At 45.0% G+C, this 21,833-nt stretch overlaps 1 protein-coding gene across 1 annotated transcript in view; it reads left to right on the top strand.

The window, feature by feature from the left end:
• Nucleotides 1–9,678: 9,678 nt before the first annotated feature.
• sema5a (sema domain, seven thrombospondin repeats (type 1 and type 1-like), transmembrane domain (TM) and short cytoplasmic domain, (semaphorin) 5A) overlaps nucleotides 9,679–21,833 on the top strand; it is a 76,955-nt gene continuing 64,800 nt past the window's right edge. The window contains exon 1 of the mRNA XM_084703743.1: nucleotides 9,679–10,011. The gene's annotated coding sequence lies outside the window, so the exon portion shown is untranslated. The remainder of the gene's footprint in view (nucleotides 10,012–21,833) is intronic.

The raw sequence follows: 21,833 nt of genomic DNA, 5'->3' as shown, positions 1-21,833 counted from the left end.
AGAGCTAGAGACATGGTTGGGTAGAATAAGAACAATTTAATTGAGCAAGAAAAAGTTAAAGACAGGCTGAGGTGGAGATTGATGTGTTATTCTGTTCCAGTATATTTTGGAAAACCTTTGTTTGCCATTCACTGAACATGTCACATGCAGATGTATACACTCACACACCCTGTTGTCTGACCAGGGGTTTGGAAACGCCACTGGTGAGCAGTAGCTTAATAGATCTTTTAATAACCGGTTTCATCTCAACCAATGACAGAGTAGATAATAGCTGGGAAGCAGGATAAGGAGTGTCGCATTGGCTTATGAGTGACAACAGAAGTGACTTGTAAGGAAGGGCTTTGGAAAAAGTAGACAGAGCCCAATGCGACAAAAGGAGGGACTATAAAAAATGGAAATTCCGTTTTTGAAGCAGCATCTTGAGAAGAGATCATCAAAGTGTTTCATGAGAAGACAGACGCAGTTTTTTCCGAGAAGGATCAATGATCTTCGCCGGTTTTCTCTCCAAGCTAGTTGAGCATTCCGGCTGCTCTTCAACAATAAGACAGGCTGTCTGAACCACATGCTAATCACTGAGATGAGAACAGACCCTTCCGTGAAAGCACATAGGGACCAGGGACTTGGCAGAGTTCACTTAATTGATCCTTTTATGTGATCATTAGATGCTATCTATTCTCATCAGCCCTGTCCTCTGATCTCCCAGGTAGCACGGTTTGATGAAAGGCTTCGCTGAGAACGCCTGCCTATGTGTTGTCATACAGGCGGTGCTGTAAGCTATATAAACCCTAAAGCAATTTGTTGGCCAGTGTAGTCCATGTAAATCACTTGAATGCATCCTCAAAAAAATCCTCAAAATGGGGAGTCAATTGAATCCCAACCGATTCAATTGAGGATATTCCTGAGTTGCAGACAACCTCTTTCGCATGCCAGGAGTGTACTTTCATCCCTACTGCAGCCTCCCCGAATAGGGTAGGACACTGACGGGGGTCTAGAGACTGACTGTAAAAGGTCCAAGGACATCTCTCAGATAGGCATGAAAGTGACCACATGTGAGAGCTGGATGTCAGAGTGCTGGCCGTGCACACGAGTACCCAAACGTCAGGTCGAAGACGGCACCTGCTCTGCCGCCGTTCTCTCCAGACCACATCCAAACAACATTCATGCTCAATCGTTTTGTGTTGTCGCCGGGCTGCCCGCAGTCAGACAAAGAACTCTGTCGACTCAGAACTGCGCCTGACGATAAGACTTTCTGAACGGGGAGAGAAGCGACCTGGAAAATAGCAGAGGGCCAAAGATCACCTGCTAATTCAAGGGAACACTCATATCTGGGCTCTGCAATCCCCCCCCCTCCCTCCACCTCTTCCTGAATGCCAACAACGCCTGACCTTATGCAAATGTAACCTTTGCTGAGGGGATCTCAGTGTTCACCTCCACCGCTACAGAATGGCGTCTGTAAAACACACCTCCCTGTCCGTCCCTCCTCCAGCTGAACTCAAGAGACGTTGTTTTCAGTTATCGGCGGAATGTGAATATCCATCTTAATTGAACCATGATGGTTGGAGTCAAACTACACTTTGTGCGTAAGCTCCAGGAGCTCCAGAGAGAACCTTCTAGAGACTCATAGCAGTGGAGCAGTGAGGTTGACAGGCAGGGAGCCCAACTCTCATTACCCATGCAGAAAACACATTTGCCAAAAGCACTCATGCCAGGATCACTTACACCATCCCTGGAATGTGAGGATAAGATAATAACAACATCACAGAATACTGTGTGTATGGGTGTGGTTTTGTTATGCGCTTGCACTGTATTTATGTGTGGTGTGTACAGATTGTTTGGGAACTCTTGCATAAGCATCTTGATATACTATGTGTGGGGGTGGGGGGAGGTGACCTCAGATTCCTTCTCATACATCAGCTGCCGGACATTTGATTGACACAGAAGCATCCACTCCTACTGTCTTTGATCACCCATCTCAATAGGTTCTGCTGATGTGAAAGATTGCTGTAATAAGATGCAAGATGAGATAAAAAGATCTGATTTGTCAGCATCGATGTCTGGTTGCATTGAGTTGACAGCCTTGTCTGAAATTAAACACGCATACATACATACACACACACACACACTGAGGGAGGGCCCTCTGTTGACTTCCCAAATCCCATTTGGTGAGTCAGCACTCTAGCTGCTACTATACTTGTTTTGGGAGTTGTGGAAGATGTCTATGTGATTTGAATGCACAGCAAGGAGAGTTTAAGTGCTACAGTTGATTTGTGTTCCATCTTTAATCATGTGTCTGGACTATTGATTTAAATTCCCTTTGAAACTTTAGTTAGAGAATGTATCCAAATTATTTTAAAAGGGAGCCACACTGGTCTAGTCTAGTCTTTGAAGGTGCCAGCCTCGGGCTATCTGCCTCCATCCAGCCCAGTTGCCTCTCTGCCTCCATCCAGCCTAGTTACCTCTCTGCCTCCATCCAGCCTAGTTACCTCTCTGCCTCCATCCGGCCCAGTTGCCTCTCTGCCTCCATTCTGCTTCTCCACCTCGCAGTCAGTGTTCTAACCAGTCTCAAAAAACAGCTGTTTCCACTGCCTCATCTGACGACCACAGATGGAGCCAGATTCAGTTCTGCTCTGCCGTTGATTGGCTGAATGCTGATAGCTGCTGTTGGAACCTGAATGGATAATTGTTGGAATGAGGTAAATAAAATGTGAGCCATGAACAGAAGCACTCTTGCACCGCAGGACCAGGGATGGCAAAAGGGGTTTATTCCTTTTTCCCCCTAAGAAGGAGCGATGTTGATGAAACTCACTCAGGCGGAAATAAAGAAAGGGAGAGTTTTGTGTGAGAGAGTATGTGTGTGTGTGTGAGAGAGTATGTGTGTGTTTGTGTGTCCATAGGCACGTGGCCTATTCAGCTTAAGTCAAAGCAAGAATTGACGTAAAATGAAGGCCACCTATGCCACAGACACCTCTATTTCAATATGGTCATTACGATTCTCAGTAAGTAGATCCTGACATTCAACACTCATAACTTCAACCAGAACTAACCTTTACACTGTCCTCAATGTGGACCTAATGATGGATGTTTGGTTGTTAATGGCAGCACTGGTACATGAATTGAACTGAAGTAGATTACAGTTATTTTTCACTTTTAAAGGTGTTATTATTGTTGCATCGTTGCAGATAGCAGTTAATTAACTGATAATGTGCTTCCATTCTGCAAGATAAAAGACAATGAATGCAAGCAAAAGGGCGAGAATGAAAGAGAAAAATTGACAGTTGGGAATTCAAAGAGCGTCCGTTCAATTAAACCCCATGATTGACATTCTGCATGGCTGCCCCCACTACAATGAGCCTAACTCGCGGTGTGAATTTTAATGTGTCCACCCTGATGGAAGTCAAACAAGTTCCTGGAAATATCTACATGTTGGCTCCTTGATCCTTTGACCTCAGTCAGTCATGTTCTCCCTTGAAAGTTCACAGAACAGAAGCAACAGAAAAAAGGAAATTATGTTCTATTTAAGTTAAACAATTTGTCTGTGAGTGGAAGAAAAGCAGCTTGTGTTTCCTGTATGTAATGCTTTTGATCCTCTTTCCAGTCAGATGAGCAGGCGTTTTAGCGTTTTGTTGCACCTCTCACACACCGAAACAATGAGCTTTATTCCGTGACACTGTAAATCCAATCTCATGCTTCATGGTCTGCAGAAGAGTCCTTGAGAGGGGAACAAATGAGAAGGCGGAGATGGGGAGAATATTGACGCAAAGCCCACAATCCCTTGGGTGGCACCCACAGGCCACTGGGGCACAGATCAGGGATTCCAAGCAATTAGCTAATCAATGAAGGAGTTAATAGAAAGCAGAACTATTAGGGTAATATGTGCTTTGGGACTGATGTAACAAGCCTACTGGCCAATCAGTGCAGACATGTTTTTTTTTTATGAGAAAGAGCTTGAAAAGAACATTCCTACTTTAACTGAAAGCAACGCTCAAACTCTAACCCTAACTCAGAACACAGGACCACGTACAATATTTGCTGCAAAGATAAAATATTTAAGTAGTGAACTGTCCTGTGTTTTGACTGTCTATAAACATTCTGGAACCAGTCATGAATATTGTTTGGTTATTTCACAAGCCAAGCGATGACAGAGATACAATGTTTTTATGAAAAAATTAAGTTTTGTCAGTTGGCTTATGGAATCTACTTCCATCTCCAGCCTGCTTAGCCTACAGCTAACTATTCTCTAACGAGGATGTTGACTCTTATGGAAAACTGTTGAATACATGAATTAATCATGAACAAATAAACATTTAATTCATGTGTTCCAATTAAAATAAAAAACATGTGAATTAAATTAATAAATCTTTACAGGTCAGGACCGAAGCATATTCAAGCCCTCATTGTTGGCAACGTGTTGTTGTTGTATCTGCATCTTGCTCCCTGCTTACACCATTACAGACCTGTTTCACACACAGCCCTGGACATGAGAGAATTGACTGCTATGTAAAGGCAACTTCTCAAATTAGCACTTATTATTAGCTATAAACCCCAGTGGTTGATAATGGGACACTGAATCTAACCAACAACCAATTTACATCCCCTTAACTCTAACCATATTCCATGTCTACTTTACTGCTATGTGAGCCCTTTGGGTTTCAGTTCATCTTCTAAAGCTTCTTAGACAAAATGTCATTTTTATAGCAGAGCTGAAAACCAATTACTATGGTCTGTCTCTGGTAACCATTGGTTTTTTATAACAGCATATCTTACACTTTTGCACATCATTCTTTCACAGTCTTCTCGTCCTTGTTAAAAAGATTTAATGGCAGCCCTTGTGGCCCGCCAATCGTGTAGGTTACAGTTATATTACGAGGAAACTGGTAATGCTTCTGCCAAGTACCCTAAGTGCACTATTGAAGAAGCATGTGTTACCAGTTGAATGTGGTTGCGAACTGTTTTACCTATGACCTGCAGCCACAATTGATATGTGAGGGTCTGTCCAATATAAACATAGCAGCTAGCCTCAGACTAGATTCAGTATAACGATCAGAGACTCTCGTTGATAATGCCAGATACAAGCGACAACAAACCGTAATCCATTTCTAGTTCCGTCTGGTCCGACGCTCCCCATGACCTTGAGCGAAGGGACGCCACTAATTAAAATGAATTAACTTGTCTGCAGAGAAGAAAAAAACAATTATCTGAGTCCTCGCTCGCTTGTCAACAAAGTGTTTTGCTTGGCAAGAGGTATGGCCAGCTTGTTAAAGCACTGTGCAGTTGGCCCCTGCTGGAGAGAGATGATGGATGTCTGCTTCCGCAACAGACCCTTACTTTTAATGAGTTCCTCCACTATATTGCTGGACATTACTGGAGATGATAAGATATGATAATATCCTCATAATGACTGTGATTATTATCAGTTTGTGCTGTTTTGGCGTTTGCCGCTTAATATTTGTAGTCTTCTAAGGATAGGTCACAGTATTGTTTTTAGGAAAGTAAATGACTTCATGAAAATAATGATGGATATTTATGATGAAAATAATATTTATTGTGAAATAACTGCTGCTTAAAAACCCTTTTCCACCATCTCAAAGGACAGCTAAAGCACCCATAACATCATTTTTGTGTGCCTCCCCAGACTCCCCAAATCCCCATAAATCTATTTGTTAAACTACAAGCTACAAACTCAGTGCAGAGGAAGGCTCTGTCTTGATTTGCTTTGAACAACTGCTCAAGGAGCATCAGGGTTCAGACACAGACACACCATCACACACAGACACACAAACATACAGAAATCACATACAAAGGCTAGTACACGTGTGTGTGTGTGTGTGTGTGTGTGTGTGTGTGTGCGTGCGTGCGTGCATGTGTGTTGCACGCCCCTCAGAGCCACAGAGGACACAGGCTTGTGAGTGTTAGGGACCACAATAAGAACTGGTGAAAACCAAGAGTGCAGGGCAGGGAGAGGCCAGGGATGACTCCCTGAAACACAAGATGATGTTGAGAGAAACACCATGGTGTTTGATGGTGTTGAGTTGAGGGGGAAGGATGAATGCAGGATATCCATGTTGTCTTTAGTACGTGACAATAAGAAAACACTAACTCTGTGTGGTCTGTCTCAGGAAACTGAAACCTTATTGGCTCGGGCATAATTTGAGGCATGCATTAAGTATGAGTTGTATGTTAATGCTGTAAGGAATTTTAAAGATTTTGGAGATTTGATGGACTGTAAATTATTGCCACATGAAAATGAAATCCTACACAGTCCATTCACGGATGTATTCAAGTCAGGTGCAAATTACTAGAGGACAGCTTCCATCACCCTGGAAAGTCATATAGATAATCGTATAGCTTTGACCATTGGCTATGACATTAATTAGTTTGCAGTCATTTCCAGGCACTCCACATTGAGACCTCACGCCTCCAAAGCTTCAACTCTCATGATTACATTTCATGAAGTTCATCTCAATGGCTCTTAACTTTTCCACATCACTAACGCTGACAAAAATAAAATAAAAAGACTCGGAAAAGGCAGACTATGAGCTTTATTCTCATTGCCATCCATCATGTGGGATACAGGGGAGGACAGTGACAAATACAGTGAGCTGCTATCTGAGACGAGGCGAGAGAGATGACCCCATGGACTTCACAGTGCACTTCATTATCTCCTTCTGTCCATTCATTCTCGGTCTGCTAATCTCTCTGGGGCTGCAGACTCTCCATCTCGGGATATGCTGGCCCCTGGTTCCTGGTCCTTGATTTGTAGCCCCTGGTCACTGGACCATGGTCCTTGGCCATTTCATAACGGTGTATGTTGTTATTAGCAATTGGGATTCAGGTATATGGTACAATGTGATTGGTCCAGTAGATGGGTATCAGATTTGTGGAACTAGGACATTGGCTCGTGGAAGTTGTTGTTGGTATGGTCTTCTCTAAACCTATGTTATTTCAAACTCCATTAAGTGCTTTTGCTGTTGACATTATATGTATATATATATATATATATATATATATATATATATATATATATATATATATATATATATATATATATATATATATATATATATATATATATATATATATATATATATATATATATATATATACAGAGAGAGAGAGAGAGAGAGAGAGAGAGAGAGAGAGAGAGAGTGAGAGAGAGAGATGCCTCAGGTGTGTAGCCCATCAGGGACTCACAAGGTCCACTCGCCTCACTGGCTTCCACTCTCTTTGGCTTCCTCTGCAGAAATACTTCCTGGATTATTGTGACAGATGATCAATCCCCCTTCCTGCCGACCATGTCATTTATGGTGGACGTACTGGTGATGTAGAGCTACAGGGTCCACCACTCGTTCCCAGCAGGGGCCCTGCAAGCCTGAGTGAGTGTGAGGAATGACCTGGCCCCAGCCCCAGTGCTGCGTGGTACACCTCATGGTGCCTATAGGTACAGTGCACAGGGTGTGGGATGACTGCAGTCTCTCTCTCTATTTATCTCTCTCTCTATCTCTCACTCTGCCCTCCCACATCCCTCAGTTTTCTCTACCACTCTTTAACTTCCTTCCTTTTGGGAACTGGCTCATCACACCTCACACACCGCCACTTCCTCACTTTTGACCTATTCCAGCTGAAACTATATGTTTCAGCTGGAACATATATATATATATATATATATATATATGCATGCATATATATAAAACATGTGCAAACACATACGACCCCTCACCACTGTCTGCTGATGTTGACTGAGTCAAATATGTGTGTGTGTTTGTGTGTGTACTTAGGCTCCCAGTGGCTAGCTGGTCTGGGCCTGTGCTGACCTCAGGCAATGTAAATTGACAGTATGACAAATCACTTGTTGAACCAAATGGATTTGTGAGCTCTGCTCTGCTTGTGGTGACTCTCCTGTTGATTGTTACTATAACACACAGGGGGTGATTCCTCATCACCCCGCCCCTAACCAACACACATACATGCTCGGACACACACACACACACATACATTCCAACCACTCCTCCCTGTCACACACACACCTACACCATAAACAAAGTTATTTCTGGTGAAGAGACCCTAAACCCCATCAACTGAATTTTTGATGTTGGTTGCTTGGCAACTTGGGGTTATTAGGCTGACTTCTGCTCTCGAGGAGAGGAACAGAGGAGGGACATGCACACACATTCTCACCCACACACACTCAGGCACAAAGGACCAAACACACAAGGACACACATCTAGAATTGGAATGCCACCAGGTCTGGTTCATACCCCCCCCCCCCCCCTAATTTACTAATGAGCATCCATCATCATTATGATTTTTTTCATCAAAGACTCATTTTAACCTCTAATGAATCGGATTTAAAGCACAGAAGCAGCTTAAACAGCTTTCTCCCTCCGTCTGGTGGTTTGGTTGTGGTCCAGTAGTTGGAGGACAGCCTCAATCCAATGGCATGTCTAATCACGTTGACGGGGAGTGCAGAGATAATCCTTTATAGGATTTGGATGTCATACACATTACCATGTCACATAGATGTCTTCAACTGTGGATTCAACTATAGGGCTATTTGCTCCATTGTCTCGTTGCAATTGCTTTGTTCAAAACTTCAACGAACTTCGAATGGCATTTTTAGTACAATCGTATAATCCAATACCATATTTATTGTCAAACTCCGTGCAGGCAAGCCGTCTACGACCAACCTGACACATTGCGTTGTTTTCTCAACTTCACGGTGTGAGTTTCGCTGCTCAGTCTGCCTCCCCCTGGGAACAGGAAAGGCCACGTTTCGCAGATCAATGCCGACCGAGAATTTTGCTTTCGTCCATTGTGGGCGTTTTTTTTTACTGCGTTTTTACACGAAAATCTGATCTGTATGTAGATGTGGGTGCCAGGATCTTTGCAGTCAGCCTTCCACCTTTCTGAAAATGCAGAGGCGCATTATCAGTGTTTTGTTGACTCAACTAAATGCATCTGTCAAAGTGTTGACACATACACTCTGTTACAGTGCCTTTAGGCAATGTTTTGAGTTTAGAATTTGACAGCTAGCTATGTTCCACTGGTCAGGGACAAACAAGTGATGTTCACAATGACAAGTTTGACTTGACATATACAGGATGGCATTTTTTGTTCGAAAAATCGAATGAAGACCATAAGTAGAAGCCTGTATTGTTCTTCAACTGTATGATTGTGCTTTTTAAAATTCCGTCTCTTAGCTGTTAAAGATGTTTTTGGTCACAGAATACATTTTGGGCTTCAGCCTGGTCTTCATTAGTTATGACCACCCCAACTCACACACACACATACACACTCAAAACTATAAGAAAAAACAACATGTATAAACATCCAAACAAATGTTGAGATGGTGTAAATAGTTCTAATGCTGTGCCTAGCCATGAGGTCAGACATTTCTTATGGTGGTTTATGGGGACTCAGGTGCCGTATGGCTTCCAGCTGGACAGATGTGCTGTGCTGCCACGTTCGGCACATCGGTGATGCTGCTGCCATGGACAAGTGAAAAGCGCTGTGAAGTGGGGGCGCACTCCTCCTACTTCAGATTAAAAAACTGCTGCTAACCCAATACACCACTATCAGCGGGTGCTTGCAAGCTGCAATTCACAGAGATCTTAACTTCGGCGCTTGCTTCATCTCATTGTTATTTCACCAGTTTTAGCAAAGTTTTAAAGCTGTCCTTGCACACTTGTCCGTTTCTGAGCGACAGGAGCCATTGTCTGCGGTACAGCGCGACTGTGAGGTGTCCTATTACAGCCCGTGCGCTTCACAGGCTCAGGGACAGAAATATTTAACTCCGAAGGGACCCCGGCGAGAGTAAAGAGGAGAACTGAGAAATCGGTTCCGAGATATAGGCTGTGCGGACTTACTGACAGTTCACTGGTTGTGGATGGTACATGAGCTGGAAATACTTTATATATTTGTCCTGGTCTTGCGTTTGTTTTGAGCAACATTCTCACTGGATAAGACTTGAGGCTTCGTTCCCGCTAGATGAACGGGAGTTGGACATTTCACTTAGTAAGTGCATTCTTTCTCCAATACCTGACTGAACACCTAAGCAGTCAGTTCTCTTCTAAGCAGCACATTTTAACACGTAAAATGTCTGAATCTGAATGTTATGAAGAACTATTTTATTTATGTTGCTAACATGACCAATATGGTTGTTTTGGGTGCGTGCCGCTGTGCCAACACATACAAATAAATAATAAAAAACATTAAATTATAATTAACATTTTAGGAGGTGTATAGTGATGTTTATCTGTCTGTTATTTTGTTATTTAGGCTACACGGTGAAGGAAAATCGTATGCTTCCGAAGTTTTGGGGGGTATTTAGAATTCCACTTGGTGGTGCTGACACAGACAGAGACCGGTCACTGTTTCTTCCACATATCATTATGCAGCTTTCTATTAATTCATATACATTTAAATGACTTCCCTTTCCGATGTCGAGCAGTCTTTCCCCTGTTGGTCTTAAATTATTCCCAAAGCATATACTTCTCTTTTCAGGTGCGTGAAAGCAATTACGCACTAAAAAGAGATGCGATACAGAACGATGCTGAACTCCCCACACCTTCACCATTAATTAAATCTGTCGGAACCCAGATGAGGAACCACATTCGTAATTAACAGTGTGATCTTCAAGGAACAGCAATCTTGATTGAAATTCAATATGTGCAACAAGCTTAAATGCATGCACTACGCTACAATAACTTTTGACCCCTTTGCAATACCTTTATCTACTATATTTGTGGTTGGATGGATCTACCAAACCAAATAATACTTGGACATATTATATAAGTCCATGTACATCCCCGCTGGTGACCGGCCATGCTTGAGGGTTAGTTTGTATTATTGGCTGTGTGAATCTCAGGGGAATACTGTCCTCCCTGGAACCCACTAATATCAACAACACATCAGCATCAATTCCAAGGATGAAAACCATTCTCACTGGTACATTTTCGAGGGATAAAAGTCTATTTTCATTTCTTAAAAGCTAGGGGTTTATTTCTCCACATGCCATGTAATATAATTTACAAAAAATAACTAATAACAAAAAAGCTAAATGATTGATCTGCCTCAAATGTCTTCAGCGGCCTATCTCAGGGAGCTAGTATCACATTCTCCGTTTATCAATACTCCTGGCATCCTTTGGTATCCTTGACTGGAGATCGGTTGAGTCTTAAATGCCAGTTATCACTGCCTTGAATGGGAAATGATTACCCCTTCAAGATACTGCCTCATTCGCTAACTTATCCTCAAAGGTGTTTACATGCCTGTGATGATGAACATCACAAGCCCTTTCAAAGAATCACTTAGCCATGCATGAAAATGACTAACCAGATCTTATATCTGTTCGTTTCTCAAGCAATTCAGAGTGGGTGGAATCTTCTAGATTTTGCCCCACTGAGTTTTTGGTTTTGTCCTTCTATAATCTATGTGCATTCTAGCCATCTCTGGATGCACAGCATGTGCCCCCCCACCCCCATACTGTGTGTCCCCCTGTGGAAGAAAGTGACCCCATCCAGATGGTTAGATTACTGTGAGCTTCCAGCAGACTCAGTTCTCTGACTTCATCCTGCTCCAGAGCTCCGTCCGTGACGATCCCTGAGGGACAAGAAGGAAAGAGAGCGATGGAAGGGAAGAACACAGAGAGGGATGAGCGTGAGGAAAAAGTGCTGAATTGAGAAACGGCATGACGTGATGACTTACGGCAAAGAAACTGATTAATGCTACGGCTGAACTTCAATAAAGGCATTTTACTGCATAGATTGAGAAAAAAAAAACAACAACAGCAGAATGAGAATGACCTCTACATTCAAAAACATCAGGACAGAGATGACAAATAAAACGTGAAGTCTTTACTAATGAATGAATAGGATAGGCCAAGCAGATTCCCTCATTGTCTGACCGATAAAACATTCCGGGACTAGCTGCGTATAATTAGTGTGATTGATATTTGGGTTGTGTTGGGAATTTGCCCGTGCAGTGACACGGAACACCAGCACAAACACAGCAATTAGTCCAAGCCTGGAGAATTCTGGAATGAAAGTGACCCTAATGGCCCCTGCGATCTCTATGGTCACCATGGTGACAGATTGAGTGACAAGCCCATTGTTGACCAGCTTTGTGATTCTGCGTCCCCGCTTGAGACCGTGGGGTGGAATGCTGTTGGGACTCAAACCGCTATTGTCATGCGCGTGTAACTAAACAGCCATTAGCCCTGTCCCCCAGCACTCTTAAAAAGCCTTTAGTTACTCATTTGACACAGGCCAGATCGGGCTTAGAGAATGTTTACCCTCACATAGTAAACCTCTCACCAGACAATACATGCTCTTATATTCATGGGTTTCCAGTCAGTTTTGAAAGTCAGAAGGAAATTGTCTAAGCTGTTTGATTTACTGCATACAAGAGATAAACATTCAAATCCAAACAGTTGAGTTGTCATCACTTCCTGGGTTAGGGTTTTCTTCCGAGGGTGTCCAGATCTGCTATTTATACCTTCTTTCTTTCTTTCTTTCTTTCTTTCTGTCTTTCTCTTTCCTCCCTTTTGGAGGGGTTGACACCTCTCCCAAGAGAAGTACTGCAGACTTTAGTCGGATGAGTAGACAATATCAAATCTGACCTAACTGTCTGGTGGTCCTAAATACCTGACGTTTGTAAGGATGTTAAACAGTTTATGTGAAATTGACTGTGCACAGTTTTTACGTTCTTACAGAAATCCTACAGTTTGTGTTTGATGGGGAAGTTATCTGACGTTGGAAAGTGGGTGTTATTTTCCCTCTTTCTCTGCCTCTTCTCCCTCACACATTCCCTCTCTTTCTCTCTTTCTCTTCATCCCCTTTCTTCCCTTTTCTTCACTTCAATCTTGCCTGGGTTATTTATCTAGATGGGGATGTTGCCATAGTGACTCCTGCATTGCCAAGAGCCCGCTGAAGTGTCGGTCAGATACGACGCAAAGGCAAAACGAAACTTTATCATCCGGCATTCGTCAGTGGCCGGGGGTTGTCGGCCGGGTTGCCATAGCGACCGGAGCAGCAATGCAGAACGCTGTGTCTTCTTGGAAAAGGTTTCCATTGTCGAAATCCTGGCGGTGTAACGTATTGTGCAAACACATCAATATTTGTTCAGCGTTTGCATTTTATGCTTTGCAGCTGTTGTCAAATGGAGGGAATGTTGTCAGATGTCCCCTACAGTCAGGTTCTGTTTGTCCCAGGTTCAGAGAGTCACTTGAGATGACAAGCTTGTCAAGCTGTACTTACAGATAGAGGGTCGTTGATTACAAATTCTCTCGGGCCCTTTTCTATGCTAAGTATAATATAGTCCACTGTCTCTAACAAGGAATACTAACACACACACACACACACAAACACTCTCCCAAGACAGATGGTTGTTAAAGAAGCAGCAGGCTGTATTACTGTAATTTCACACTGCATGCCAAACAGCAGCAGCGTCACACGGGAGGGATGTACAGGGAGCTGTTTGAGGTGATGTGAAATCACACCAGAGAGGCGGAGCCCAGACTTATTACTGCATCTCTTCTTATTCTCTGCTCTGTTCTCCTCTCAGAGAGAATGCCTGTGGGTGCCGTGCCATGTCCGCACGTCAAGCGGAATTAGAACCGGCAAATCGGCGTTCCGTCACCAGCACGGCTACGGCACATTAGCTGTCCTCTGCCTCTTCCCTGTACCCAAACCTCAAATCACATACACACACACACACACACACATACACACGCACACAAACACATACGGCACACCAGTAATCCATCTTCAAACCAGGACTCCCAAACGGAATGCTGAGTAAATCTGAAACTTAATTCAGAAATCCCTCAAGCCTGCATCCTCAGTTGGTACGTCATCAGTGGATGTAGAATAAATAAAGATGAGCAGACAGGCTGGAGTGTGGAGACTGTAGTAAAGCTTGCTTGCATTGGAATGAGTCCGATGATGGTTAGCCATAGGAATGGAGAGAGAAGGTTAGAGAGAAGCAAATAAATAGAGAGAGGGAGTGTTGGCACAATATGTGACATGATCAAGGATGGAGGACTGAGGCGTATGAATGTGAGATGACTTGAGGGGATCGTCTCAGACAGGTGATCAACAAGTCATGTCTGCTCATGGTTTCAGAGTTCACCCCCCCCACACACACATCAGAGTTCACCCCCCACACACACACTTCCCTATGCTACCTCCAATCTAGTTCTCGAAAATTGTTTTTACTGAAGCTAATTTCCTTGCTTCTCTCATCGTATATTTCCCTCCTCTCTTTCTCTCTGTCTCTCTCTCTTTCTCTCTCTCTTTCTCTCTCTCCCTCCTTCTCTCTCTCTGTCTCTCTCTCTCTTTCTCTCAGCTGTCTGGGCTTTTAAAGAATCATCTAGAAAGGAGATCTCCGTGTTCACCATCACTAACAACTAAATACATTTGAATCAGCCCACAATTGTTTACGTATTATGGGTTACAAATTATTCTTATTCCCCAGAGATATGGTATTTACATATCACAGAACAGTGTTCTGAGATAAATTACATTAATGGCAGTCGTTTGGGTTCATAAGCCTCCATGGATTCTAGATGTACCATTCCCCAAAGACAGACTCTTAATTTGATCAGTGAGTAGATGTGAATATGGAGACTCCTCTGTGACTAAAGACATTCTTATCTGTTCTGTTTTATCTGTGGGTAGGTGGGGGAGTGGGGATTATCTTCACAATGACTGCTGAAGAAAATTGCTTTAAATTGTAATGATTTCCTATTTCTAATATAGATGCAATAGTGCAGATAATATATTCTGTCCTAGGGTTTATGAAATCATATGATAATATCTAATATGTAAAGCCCTACTACTTGTGGAGTGCTCAAACAAAAAGTAGAAAAGACGAAATAAATAGGGAGAGAAAACTTACTGACGATGGGAGATAAAAAAAAAAATGCTGAGAAAAACACTGATAAATGGTCAAGGCTTTGCATGGTGAGTAAAAAAAACGACAAACCAATATAATGAAAAAAGATAAGAAGAAAAGATAAGGATAAGGGATGGGGACAAAGTGAGTTGGGAGAGAGAGATGAAAAGAAAGGGGGAGAGAGAGAGTTCATGTGAGTGTAATGCTGTGATGGCCAGAAATACAGAGTGATAGACAGACGGAAACAAGAGGTAGGAGAAGGAGTTTCGAAGGCCAGTGGAGAGAGGACAAGAGGAAGAGAGGAATGGAGGGTAGAAGACAAACTCATTCATTTGAGAGAGCGAGGGAGGACGGCAGGGGAGGAAGGGAGAGGTGGAGGAAAGTATGAAGTGTTTAATAAGGGACCTTGGTAGGTGGTCCTCTGACTATAGTCTTCACACACTTCTCATTTAAACGGTGCAAGCTCATTGCGACACGCACACACAAACCCCCCCACACACACACACACACACACTCACACACATAGGCAGACTGAGGCTCCCTTGAGTCATGCCCTTTATTGGTCTTTGTCTGCACACAGCACAGTGTGTGTGCGTGCGTGTGTGTGTGTGCACGTGTGCCACAGACACAATGCTGTCTCAGTTTTAAAGGTGCACCACGCAGAGGATGTGCGGTTTGAGCCATTGGCCCTGAATAACACAGGCTCTCTATCCTGCCCTCGCTGCACCAGCAGGAAGAATACCCCTCTCATTCAGCAGCCCATGTGGTCAGTGGGTTAACAGTGGAGAAACACACGGTGCTGAACGCACCTTTTGCTGACTGTGTGTGTGGCCATGATAAATGACCATTTGGAGTTGAATGCTGTTATTGTATGAGTGGGTTTGAAGTTACTCGCTCAGTCGTGCTGTTTCCTAGGATATTTTGTTATGGGACAGTAGAAAGGGCTCCCTTCCTTATTATACCTCCCTCTAGTGTTTTGTGTTTAAAGGTTGTTCTGACTCTATTGAGGTGGGAGGTATCAGGTGTCCTTAAAGACAACTGAGAAACAGTATTGTTTTGGCTAGGAGTGTCCTTTTTGCAGACACTATTAGTTACAGATGCAGCATTCTGGTTCTGCCCTTTGTAAAAACAAGAAAATAGGATATCTCCCCCCCCCCCCCCACCAGGACTCTCCACTCCCCAGTCCTGTTGGCCATGAGGGATGACGTGAGTAAAGCACACAGTTTTAGACTCTATTCAAATGCAAACACACACAAAAAATAAGCTGTTTTGTGGACTGGTGAAGGCATCAAACGTCTTTTCAACAAGAGGATGCAGGCTGAGATCTGAAAGAGAAGGTGTGGGAGGGGGTGGGGGGGGTGGGGGCGTTGAAGGGAAACAAAGTGAGACAGCCAAAGAGAGAGATTAAGAGATAGACACAAGGATGGGGGGGGGGTGTTGACGAAAAGCAGACTATTTATAGTTCATTTGTTTCCCACAGGCCTGCAGTTTCAGAAGTATGTTGGCTTTGCAGGGGTCACACAGCCAATGGAAACACAGGCTCAGGTTTCATCAGGCCATGTTTTCCTTCCGGAGGCTGACACACTCTCCATCCTTCCCCATTCTCACAGCGCTGACCCTGACCCTTGCCCTAAGCCCAACCCTGATCCTGACCCTAACCCTCAGTTGCCCTGGTAAACAGGTGGCAGTGTGCCCAAGCACCGTGTGTGATTTCATCGTCAAGCTACACCATCACCCATAAAGATGGAAATACAACCCAAATAACTACACAAATAACTACTATCAGGACAAGGCCCATGAACGTATTCAACTTCGGATTCAGCTGATGGTAATTTGGGGATTGCTGTCCTACTTGAACACAGTCCTCACAGAACAAAGAAGGGTGCACCGTCAGCAGATAAACATCTGCAGGGATGTGGGGGGGGTTGCCACCTGGACGTGTCACTAGAAATGGCGGCCGGGCCCGATGACCAGCCCTGTGTCTCACCTGGCTGCTGGCTGCTGGCTGCTGGGTTTCTCCTTTGTTCTTTTGTCTTCTTGTGGTCGGGCATGTGTGATCGCGCTCCACCCTGCTCCTCCTCCCCCCCCCCCTCCCTCACACACACCTCAGCCCCCCTGAGGTTAAGGAGAGGAAGCGTTTTTTGTTCACTTCCTAACATCTTTCTATTGACTTAAGAACAGAGAGATTAGAAAAGGGAGAGAGCAATATCAGACTGACACACCATGCAGCTTGGGGCTATCGCTGATGAAGCTGATAATCAAGTTGCCCATCATGTACTGTATAGGGTTATTGTGTTGGTAAAGGACTCTATATTACTTAATATCTCCTCATGGGGAGATTAGATAAGAATTTGTGTAAGGAATATTCCCCTAATAGTTTCTGGACAGCCAAGATTTTGAGCCTTGAGTAAAGCTTATAAAAGTCATTTTAAAGATGACTCTTCCTGTCTCTCTCTACCCGTCTGTTACCTCCCCCTATCACTGTGTCTGTGCCCCCCCCCCCCCTCCAACCCCTTGAAGGGTGTAGGGTAATTAAAGACAACCCCACAGGTCAAACGTCAGAGGCAGTAGCGGTCATGATGTGCTCTGCCCTCACCAGCGAGGTTGGCCCCCCCGGTCTTCTCATGCTGGCAGGCTGCCTAACCCTGGTTTCAGTATCATCAGTGGATCGAGAGACAGGGAGAGAGAGTCGCACCCTGCTCATCGTAATTATAACGTATTTGCCCAGGCAAATACAGGTTCCACTGTACCCCTGTCCTTGTTTGATGAAAGAGAGACCTTTGGGACCAATGGATAGCTTTTATTAGGTTGGTGGTGTCTTTGTGAGTCACTCCATCAAAAAGAAGACGCTTGTCTGGGTTACTGTGGGTAATTGCTGTAATCAGTGAGTTTGGCTTCTCGCACTCTCCACTGCTGATGCTTGATACTTTTGTACTTGTTGCTCCCCGTTGATCTCTGAATATAATAGGCATCTTGAGCATGCACGTTCTATGGAGTGAAATTTCCCAAATGACGGGCTGTTGGGAGAACCTTTCCTGTAGGATTGGTGTTAACGAGTGCTCGTCCAAGAAGTGGTGGAAGCAATTATGATAGTTCTGGAGAGTCCTGGACTGCAGACTGTTAATTAGGTGGGCGGGGCAGAGAGGGGCTATGGGCTCGAGGTGGGGGGCTTGGAAGGGTGCTAACGAGGGTGAGAGAGGTAACAGGGGTTGAGTTCACAATGGCTGCCTTTGTACCAGGTCAATGGAGACAGGAGTTGTGCCGTTTGGGAAGTAGTCACTGTTATTTCTGCTCCAGCAGTCCTGGTTGGTGCCAAGGTATGTTTTAGACTTTACAGTGAACACAGATCTGGTGGACAAGAGCTGACTGGGTAGGAAGGATAGACAGGAGCGGAGCGCACCTGGCAAACACATGTTCCCCCCCCCCCCCCCCATGCATACCCACCCAACTCGCCTTACAACCCCTGCCCCCTTGCTGGGCCTACTGAAAGTGCATGTGGAAACTCTGCCTTCATCAGTAACAAGCAGGGTGGAGTGGCTCATGAGGCTGATATTGAGGTTCCCTCTGCAGGTTTATTGATCATCTCCAGACCTACGGCTACAGCCCAGTTTAGACTCCACATACACCACTGGAGCAGAAGATTTTATTCAGGCGCTGGTGCCACCTCCCCAAATCCACTGATAGATATACTTTGGGTGTTGATTATACCAGCTTTTTGTTTATGTCTGCTGTTAATGCCTGCAACCAAATTAACGCCCTGCCATCCACCTAAAATTGGGTAGAATTACATACACAGCAGCCACTCGCAAAGTTTTACAGCCCATTTCCTCATTATAAGGCTCGCTGTTTGATTAGCGCCGAGACCAGTCCAAAACAGACGGCTGTGAATGCTGGCTCACAACTCAATATGGGGTGTTTCATCCCGTTGGTTCCAGCCCTTATGAGAGACAGAATGGTTTAGCGCTTTCACAGCTAAATGCTTTCTTATTGAGACAAAATTGAACAGACACAGCCTGTTTTAATGAGGGCACTAGTTCACTTTGCTTACATTTTTGGAGGACAATTGGATTATTACTGACGCGTCCTATTAGGGATTAGGTATTATACATTTCTTGGGATGTTTGTTTCTGTAAATTTAGAATATTTACCCCTTTGTTGGAACATTTCAGATCTTTTCAACGTGAAAAAACTGAAGAAATAGACTCATGGAGGAGCCCTGGAGAGTCAGGGACTGTGATCGTCCTGGGGTTTAAGCGTCCCAGGTCAAGCCTTTTCCAAAGTCTCCTTTCTCCCCTGGAGGTTTTCCATTCCCTTGAGCCAAGACATTTGTGCTTTTCCAGCTGCTTCTGTCCACCTCAATCCTTGCTCTGCTATGTTTTCCTCTCCCGATTCAATTACCACGTGGACGGATGTTAGGTGACCACACTTTGACACGTACATGCACACACAAGCGCACACACACATACCCTCGTGGGGAGGTTTGAGGGGCTTGTGTTATGGCATGTGTTCTTTGTAATTTTATGGGCGTCCCAGGTGCTCTTTATAGGAAGGCCACCTCTCCCAGCCTCTCCTCTCCCTCTCCCAGCCTCCCCTCACACTCCCCTCTCCCTCTCCCTCTCTTCTCCTCTCCCATACTCTCCTCTATCCTCCTCCCCTCTCCCTCTCCCTCCCCTCCCCTCCCCTCCCCTCTCCTCTCCTCTCCTCTCCTCTCCTCTCCTCTCCTCTCCTCTCCTCTCCTCTCCCTCTCCCTCTCCCTCTCCTCTCCTCTCCTCTCCTCTCCTCTCCCTCTCCCTCTCCCTCTCCCTCTCCCTCTCCCTCTCCCTCTCCCTCTCCCTCTCCGTCTCCCTCTCCTCACCCTCTCCTCTCCTCTCCCTCTCCGTCTCCGTCTCCGTCTCCGTCTCCGTCTCCGTCTCCCTCTCCCTCTCCTCTCCTTTCCTTTCCTTTCCTCTCCTCTCCTCTCCTCTCCTCTCCTCTCCTCTCCTCTCCCTCTCCTCTCCTCTCCTCTCCTCTCCTCCCCTCCCTTCCCCTCCCCTCTCCTCTCCTCTCCTCTCCTCTCCTCTCCTCTCTTTTCCTCTCGTCTCCTCTCCCTCTCCCTCTTCCTCCCCTCTCCTCTCCTCTCCTCTTTTTCTTCTCCTCTCCCTCACCTCTCCCTCTCCTAACCTCTCCCTCTCCCAGCCTCTCCTCTCCCAGCCTCTCCTCTCCCTCTTCACATCATTAAGCTCTCTTCTCCTTTCACCTCTTCTGTTTCTTTCTCTCACCATTCTCTCAACTTTCTTCCCTCTTCCCCTTCTCACCCCTCCTTTCTTCTCCACTCACCTCTCCCCCTTCCATCTCCTCAACTTTCTGCTCTTTTTTTACACTTCTTTTAATTCCCACACTCCTTTTCTTCTCATCGAACCTCTTTATTCTCCACCTCTGCCTTCCACACACCCCTTTCTTTTTAATTACCCTGTATGGCCCTTGCCCTCTCTTCATCTTCTCCTCCTTTCCCCTGGCCCTCCCTCTCTACTCTGCCCTCCTCCCTTCTCTCCGGAGTTGGACGGAAAGAAAGCAAGAGAAAAGCAGAGAGAGAGAGTGGGTCAACGTGTGTCTGTAAGTCATTACTCCGTATAATGTCTGCCCAGACAGCCCGACCGTCACGGCAGCTCCTAAAATACAGCCCCAGACGTGCGGCAGGTCGCAGCTTGTGAATCACCCTGCAGCAGCGCAGCAGTTACGAGACATGGCCGGGCTCACGCACTCATAAATCTCCTCCACGTCTTTGTCCCTGTGCCTTTTAAGAGTACAGTACAGCTCGGAGCCGTCACCCTCCTGTATTCATTACTGTCACGGCATGTGGAACACCTTGATGGTCTGTTCTAGCTTTTGGTAATATCATAATGACCTGCATCTGTGCTTGGTTAATGTCAGTATGTCTTCATTTACATGTAGGTTGTTGCCATCTATAGCTATAGGGAAGGGGGGAGTAGATCACTTTAGTATCAATTGAATCACAGTGATACAATTGATACTAAAGTGATCTACTCCCCCCTGCCACACACACACACACACACAACACACACACACACACACTCCAGGGTTGTTGAATACTGACAAAGAGGAAGACGCACACACACGGCAGAAACATCTGCTCCAGATGGACTTAGTACTGTAGCCGACAGGAGAAGAGGGACCACACATCCAGACAGGTCAGAGGTGAAGGGGTTAACAGAACAGGCCGACCCATAATCATTATCATAAGGCGGCACTGTGAACAACAAATTAATTTATGGCATAATTTAGGCCTATTTAGGTCAGTCGAACAGGCAGGGTTGGCAGAATCTTGAGACTTACTTAGGTGTGTTGTTGCTAGATGAATATGCATTGTCGGTTGGAAAATTGTTGTTTTTCTACGTTTTCTCCAAGGGAATATAGGGCATGGAGAGCTAAAGATAGCTGGTGAATTAATCCTTCAAAGTTAAAAGTGATGGCATCCTCCTTTGAAGCAAGCCCATCAAAGACATAGCTGATTAGGTCAGCTGGACAGTTCTGTATATTTAGCTGGGAGCCCAATTTAGACATGTCAGACTATATAGAAACCCCCCCCCACACACACACACACACACACATACATATACGCACCCACACAGCACGCCAACATAGTTGTTCTGTTCGGTGAAATTCTGTTGATGTACTGTGGAGTGACTGAGTAATAGGATTAGACCATGTGTTTCTGTATGTGTGTGAACGCGTGCGCACCCCAACGCCTGGAGACTGCTATGGGGCACGGCCTATCAAATGCATCTGTCGGATGTGGATCCTCAGCGAGGAAGTTGTTCGCTGCCCACCTGATCCCAGACTGCTCCGGGTGACTGGCCTGCAGCTCAGAGTCCTGGTGTGGCTTTACACACTGCTGTCTGGTAGGTCAGAGGAAGAGACCCTTCACAGCCTATAAGCTGGGA

Source organism: Hypomesus nipponensis, chromosome 8, assembly GCF_054491055.1.
Source record: "Hypomesus nipponensis isolate SF chromosome 8, ASM5449105v1, whole genome shotgun sequence".
In the NCBI taxonomy this organism is placed as follows: domain Eukaryota; kingdom Metazoa; phylum Chordata; class Actinopteri; order Osmeriformes; family Osmeridae; genus Hypomesus; species Hypomesus nipponensis.
Note: the sequence above shows the minus strand (reverse complement) of the source record. Positions and strands in the feature narration are given on the sequence as shown.